Below are 7347 nucleotides of genomic sequence, written 5' to 3' on the forward strand. Positions count from 1 at the left end.
TCTTTATACCTAATGCCACTGGAGTTGGGGAGCCGTCGTTGGTATTCTGACATTATTGACATTATTTGTGCAAAAGTCATTTTTTTTCCAAGTCTAGTTAATTTCCACACGATAATCACATTCTGCATAAATCGAGTATCAATGTGTGTGTGTGTGTGTGTGTGTGTGTGTGTGTGTGTGTGTGTGTGAAAGACGGGAAAACCCCTCATGATTGCTCTTTCAAACTAAAGGGTGTACCTGGCATAAATTGTACTATTATTATTCATATTTCATGGATCTCTGTATGAGCCAATGAACCTTCCATTATCTTTTGTTTTATTTTAAGAGGGGTTTTTTATGAGCTGAATGCATTATCAAGTGGCAGATCGAGTGGTAGGTGGACTAGAAACCACAGGAAGTAGTAAGCATCTATATTTGAAGGGATGCTGTACTCTACAGATCCAATGCCTCTATTGCTGTAGAACAAGCTTACAGAGGGTCTGGCAGTGGGACTCACATGCACACACACAAACATACAGATACACACTTGCACACACACACACATCAATAGGTTTGTTTGTGTGTGTTTGTGTATGCGTATGTCTGTGTGTGTGTGTGTGTGAGTGTGTGTTTGTGTTTAGGTACACTATACATGTGTGTGTCTTTGTGTGTATCCTTTCCCCTCCCCGAGGAAGACAAGGAAGTGGAGAGTGAAGAGCAGAGCAGAAGAGGTTCTTAGTCTGTCCGTCAGGCTATTTCTGACTGCAGCCATTTCTCTGATTAGATTATGGAGAGATAGAAACCTAGCCCTCCATCCTTTTAACCTCTTTGGGCCTGTATTTCTCCTCCTCTCTACTTCTCTCTGCTCAATCTCTCCCCTGCTCATCCTCCGGCTTCTGCACCATACTCTCCATCTCCCTTCCAACTCACAACTTTATTTAGTTTCACCCTACTCTGTTTCTTGTATAGTTATCCTAACTCTCTTACTGTTTTCCTCCCCAGAACTTTCTTGTCTTCCACCCCACGAATACAGCTGCAGATAAAAAAAACTCAAATAACGCCAACCCCTTGGCATAATAAGGTAGAGGTAATATAAATAGCAAAAAGAAAAAGACACGAGATAGAAGATGTTCTAGAAAAAAGAAGAAATAGAGAAGAAATTGGGTGGAGAAGAAAAGGGTGGTTTAGTGTGTTCAGTGATCTGGGAGATGCTTTTTAAATTTTGATGTAGGTTTCAAAGCCTTTCCACGAATGCCCGGTTAGACATCAACATCACAAATGTTATTATTATGTATTATTCAAATTAAAATGAGTTGACATTCTTGTGGTTCCACGATGCTGCGGACAGCGCGTGCTTGCCCAGGTGAAGGTGATGAATGATAACGACAAGCGTCTAATAGCACTTAGCCGCCATCATCCACAACACTGATACCACTCTACTATTATCATATCTGTCCGTATACTCTTAACGGTGAGTTTTCATCTGTATGCCTCTCTCCTCTCCTCCTCCTCCTCCTCCTCATCTCCTCTATCCCTGCCGCTCCCTCCTCCTATAGTGATCCCCCAGGACACCAGGGATCGATTACACAGCCATTACCTCTCGTTCTGCTCAGTTCTCACTTTATGAGAGCGCACGGGGCCTTTCTATGCCTTCTCGTCCCCGCTCAAATAAACTAAGCAACACCCATTGTTGGGTGGGTTCAGGGTTGTACTTACAAGTGGACGTAGGTCTGTATAATGTAGGATCTATTAGCTTATTGTGTGTGTGTGTGTGTGTGTGTGTGTGTGTGTGTGTGTGTGTGTGTGTGTGTGTGTGTGTGTGTGTGTGTGTGTGTGTGTGTGTGTGTGTGCGTGTGTCGATTTCAGTGGAAAGGGACTTCATTTGGGGTATTTCGTTTTTTCCCTAGGTCGATTATTAAGATTGAAGCTCGCTTTGCGAAAAATGCGCAGATATATAAACCGCAGACAGTACAGTTTGTGTAAAACCCTCACGACGTCACGTGACATTTCCCTGGGAAAATTTGAATAAAAGACAAATAAAGGACCTACCAAAAAACACAGTCTGCCCTCCTTTCTTTAAAAGAAAAGGAACAAATCCATTCTGCCTAATTCGAACCTTGCTCAGGGACAGCTCGCGTGGCAGATTGCAGTCTAATTAGTTTAGAGGGAATTTAATTCAATTAACTTTCCACAGCTCCGCGCGCCCCGCGGCTGGGCCTGCTTTCAGAGCGCGGGGCCAGAGCTCGAGATCTAATTAGCGTGTTTGGAGAAGCTCTCCTGCGCGCGGCCATCCCTTGCTACTCCAGCTGTGCCTTCGTGTTTATGTGTGTGTGTGTGTGTGTGTGTGTGTGTGTGTGTGTGTGTGTGGTGTGTGTGTGTGTGTGTGTGTGTGTGTGTGTGTGTGTGTGTGTGTGTGTGTGTGTGTGTGTGTGTGTGTTTGCGTGTAAGTGTGCGTGTAGGGATAGGCTACAGTTCTCTTGGGACTCTCTTGGTTTTTTTTATCTTAAAAATGTATTTTCAAGTAACGTGCCCTTATCCATTAAGGTAATATAGGTTTGATGCTGGACCTATAGGCCTATTGCACTGATGTGCATGGAATGCAAATATACACCCGAACAATGGCTTTCTGCATTCATTACGTTATGGCATGGGAGAAACATAGCATATTGATATCAAATGCCCTTGTTTCGTTTGTAATTTTGTAATCCAGACAGACGTAAAATAAAATACGTTTTCACAATTTGTATACAGGCCTAGTCAGTCGATATCAAAGTCGTGTATTCCGAATCTTAAAAAGAAAAGGTATTGCTTCTTACACCTTGGCCCTAACCCGATCAAGTGACGCAAAAAGTGCCTTTATTCTTAGCTCACCTAATTGTTTCTGATACATTTGTGTGTGTGACTCTTTCTATGTTTATAGCCGGAACGCTGGTCTTTCAGTGCTGCCTGGTTACGGAGGCTCGAGCGAGCGTTTCCTCTGTCAGATAGCGCGCGCTCTGGGCTCTCCGGTAACGCGGTTAAGACGCAGGCCGTACAGCTCTAGGCGGCGCGTCACGCTACATTTCTGTAATTCGGGACTGAAAAGCGGTGACTGGTACACCTACGGGAGCCCCCCGTCTCGCGCTCAACGTCTCTCATCAATCACGGGATAAATCAAATGCACGCGCCAAGCCCGCCAAAGCTCTCTTATTCTCCTTCTACAAACGTTAACGGGTGGATTCGTTATTTTATTTCAGACGGACTCCTCCTCCGAGAATCTCGGAGGGAAATAGAATATATTAAGAGAAGTGATGAAATGACACATTCCGGTGACACGAGGAGAAAACCGGCTGTCGAAGATATGCTATCAGGGTTGGCACTGCTTTGTTTTGTCGACGAAGGGCTGGTGTACTACTTTAAATGTAGCCCTATAAAACTGACTACCTAGCCTGACCCTAAGCTTAATGGCACCGTTCTTTATCTGTCCTTATTTATGAAGAAGGCAAAATCGTACACTCTCGTATTTTAGAATTAGGCCAATATGAAGGATGGTGATATTGAAGTTGAATGTGAGAAAAATAACGAATGAGTAGATTTCTGATGAATAAACTGCATTAACAAGCCTAACATGAACGTATAGGCCTTTCAGTTAGAAAATAACGTGTAATAAAGTCCATTTTGATCTAGGCCTAGGCCAAAGTTATAATAGTCCATATCTTCAAGTCGTTCCCATAAATATTTCCCAGCCATGGCTCACGTTAGGGCGTATTGCAGGGATTGTTTATCATAGTAGACGGATTAGATCGAAATTAAAATACCAAATAAAATATCAATAACACTAATTTGGTTAGTAATTAGGCTAATCTTATCCAGTAAAAATATATATATTAAAAGATAATATGTGTAATAATAATGAAGCACATTTAATGTTCTATAAATAATGTGTGCAGAGAAGACTAATTCAATTTACCTTTAGGAATTATGCATAAAGATGGGCCTATAGACAAATACAAATATAGGGCTATATACTTTTATATTTTTTCTATATTAGTTTGGGCAGGTGTGATCAGTTTCTCCTGCAGGGCTTTATATTATTTGTACAAAATATTTAAACTGCCAAACACCAAAGGTTATCATTATTCCCGTTTGTTACTTTTTTTACTTAATGCTGAAAATAACAAATGTAATACATTATAGTTTTATCGATTAAATGATAGTACGTCGCTTGTTAAACGCGGTGTAAACGTGGTTCACTTCACATTGAGGCCGGTACACGACCCTGGCCATTAATAGGGCCAACATGAGTCGGGTGCAACATTGCGCGCCCTATTCTTCCACGATTCGAAGCGCGTGATGGATCTTTGCAGGCTCCCATTTGATTGACAGCTCCTCTTGCTCTCCAGACCACCACCGCGTGCCACAGGACATAAACCGGTTGGGCCTCCCGCGAGGCTTTTCTTTAAACCACAATGTTGTCTGTGCCCTATTTTTTTTTGTCCCTTGGCCCCATATGACGACATCCTTCTCCTACCTGTATCCATCATCCGTCATGTAGCCATCATCCGTCATGTGAATCCATCATATATCCATCCATCCGTTCCCAATCCCATCCATATCTTTCAATCACACCCCTGCATTATTTTAGGGCTATCTGCATTCACCCTGCATCACTCCTCCCCATATACGACCCCCAGAGCGCCTCTTTGCCGGAGAGTGTAATGGAGGTGGTCAGTCTTCAATCCCCGGGAACTGGAAGACGACCTTCCGAAATAATTATCGTCAAGGGGGACAGCCGGAGCACAGAAGGTGATTCCAGGGAATTCAATTATTTTATCATAGCTCCTCGTTCTTTGAAATTAGATGCTTTCTGATACAATGGCAAAAAAGGGTAATTCATTGTTCGTTTTCACATAAATCCGTTTACATCTCACCGAGACAATAATCATCCGAAAATATGGCTTTCCTTTTATTTGATTTAAAGTCAATAAACACTGGGATAAAGGGTTAAACTTGACGCACATTCGTTCTATGTGTAAGATGGGGTTTCAGTCTCTTCGTTAGGTTCAAATCTTCTCCAAACCCCGAAACCTCGGGCCTGATCCCTCATAGGGTTTGATCTATCATAGGGTCGCTCTTAGGGATCTCGAGGATCCTCTTGTGACCATTGTCCCTCGTGCTGTTGACTCAGACGTCATGAATCTAAATGATCTTCGTTACTGTTTCCGTTTAATCGCCCATGAATTCAAAAGTCCAAAGTTAAACCCTCCACTATGGTCCCCCAGCGTCGGAGGACGGATTAGGGCTTGGGGGAGAAGACGACCACCCTTTGAAGGGATTAAATCAACAGCGAAGAGGCCTGGGGTCGCTGCTGCTCTTTTGGGGAGCAGAAACAAGGACCGGGCAGTTTAACTTTGAAACTGTTTAACTTTTTTGGTAAACTCACCTCTGAACCCGAGCAGACGGGACGTGCTATCCAACAGACTGTGCAGCTTTCAGATATGCTTATTGTATGAGGGGAATGGCGAGCAGGACCAGAAAACATTTCACTTTGATCTCACGCGCATTCCCAAAGAATCCCCAAAACGCGGGAGCGAAACGAGCCCGGGCCTTGGCTGAAGCCTGCGCGAGGCACGGGATCATATCGGAATTATGATTGGCTAATTATTTATATCTTACCAATAGGGCATTTTTGCAGAGTGAAGAAACAGACACGTATTAAACTCCAATTGAATTAGAATAGCTATAATTTGGCTCGTCTTCTGATTCAATTTTGAGCTAAAGCATAAACACGCAATTAATAATAAACATGATCGAATATGAATGATAAATAAGTTAAACACCGAATTAGAGTGGGGCATTGAGAACAATAACATGATCCATAATAATATAAAATTCAATGAGCAAAATAAATGGGGCTTAACAACAACTCGGGCTAAATGCACAATTTTTTTAAACAAGCCTACAATTTTAATTTAATCGATAACCGTTTTTTTATTCAACTGCCACAAACATTTAAGGGCTACGGATCCTCGTGGCGGCGAAGCGGCGCTCGCGCGTGAGTCCGTGCGGTGGCGTAATGGTATTATGGCGCGTAGAGCCACTGGGGTGTCCGAGCCAAGAGTGCACATTTTAAACCCCATTAATGTATTGTTCATTCGCACGTGCACACACATACACACGCACACACGCGCGCGAGCACGCAAATGTGGTAAGGCCTTACAAACGTAATCAATTTACCGTTTGTGCGTATACACGATAATTTTATTTTGCGGATTACATTATTTAGTGGGATTTATTCGGTAACAAAAAGCATTTTAATTCCATAAAAACGGGTCCAAGATCGAATATCCGGCCGAACAACTGTGAAGCTAAATACCCCAACTGGAGACTTGAGCAATGATGGGCTCCCTATAAATGCCCTGCTCGTCCCTTCGTGTTTTTCAAGCCCTGAGTGTTTTGTGGGCCGTGTGGAATATGACTTATCACATCGTGTGACACTGCACAATAAACTTAAACCAATTGATGGGGCGTCAATGCATTTATGGTTAGTCGGTCGCAGTCGCCACTTGTCCGAGGTGCTCCTTCGCAGCCCGCAGTCTCCTCTCCCTGGTCTTACATCAAACTGACGCTCACTTGGGTGACATCTTCGTAAAATAGATAGGAATCAACAAATCAAGCTTTTAATATCAGGAATCCTACCGGGAGCCAGAACCCACCTCACGAACACGTCTCTGGTTTACGTGCAGGCGCATTTAACCGACCCGTTTGGACGATGTCCACTTGTGAAAACAGCCTGTCACGTTTGATCTTCAAATAAATAAATTGAAGTCAAACGAAACCGTATAAACAGCAATTAAACAGGCCAACAATTAAATCCACCCTATAACTTTGTAATACTGGGGCGACATTGGATATCAAGCATTCGAGCATCACTTGCCCCTGCGCCATCTAATTATAATAATAATCTGCACCTTTAAAGGGTTATACCTATAGCCCAACAAATAAAATGCGGGGGAAATAATACGTATATAAAAAAACACCTCAAGGTATCTCAAGTCATCGGCCCACACGAGCTATAGGCTGTACCTGCGCTTCCATCATGGCGACCAAGGCTCCCAGCCTCCCCACGCATGCGCAGTGGTGCGCGCGTTGCAAGGGGGCCGTCCGTGTCAGCGATCACTGGCTGTGCCCCCCCAATAGACTCTCGAGGCATTGTCATGGAAAAAGACCACCGCCTCGCTATTGTCTCGCTCTCCACCAAAGTTTATTATAAGCGCCGCGCGGGGCAGCAGCACAGTGCGCTGTCAAACAGGAGCAGGAGAGACACGGACACACACACAGACGCACAGAGAGAATAACCTGGACGAGGAGAAAGCATGAGAATAACAA

This window comes from Gadus chalcogrammus, chromosome 16 (genome assembly GCF_026213295.1).
Source record: "Gadus chalcogrammus isolate NIFS_2021 chromosome 16, NIFS_Gcha_1.0, whole genome shotgun sequence".
Taxonomy (NCBI): Eukaryota; Metazoa; Chordata; class Actinopteri; order Gadiformes; family Gadidae; genus Gadus; species Gadus chalcogrammus.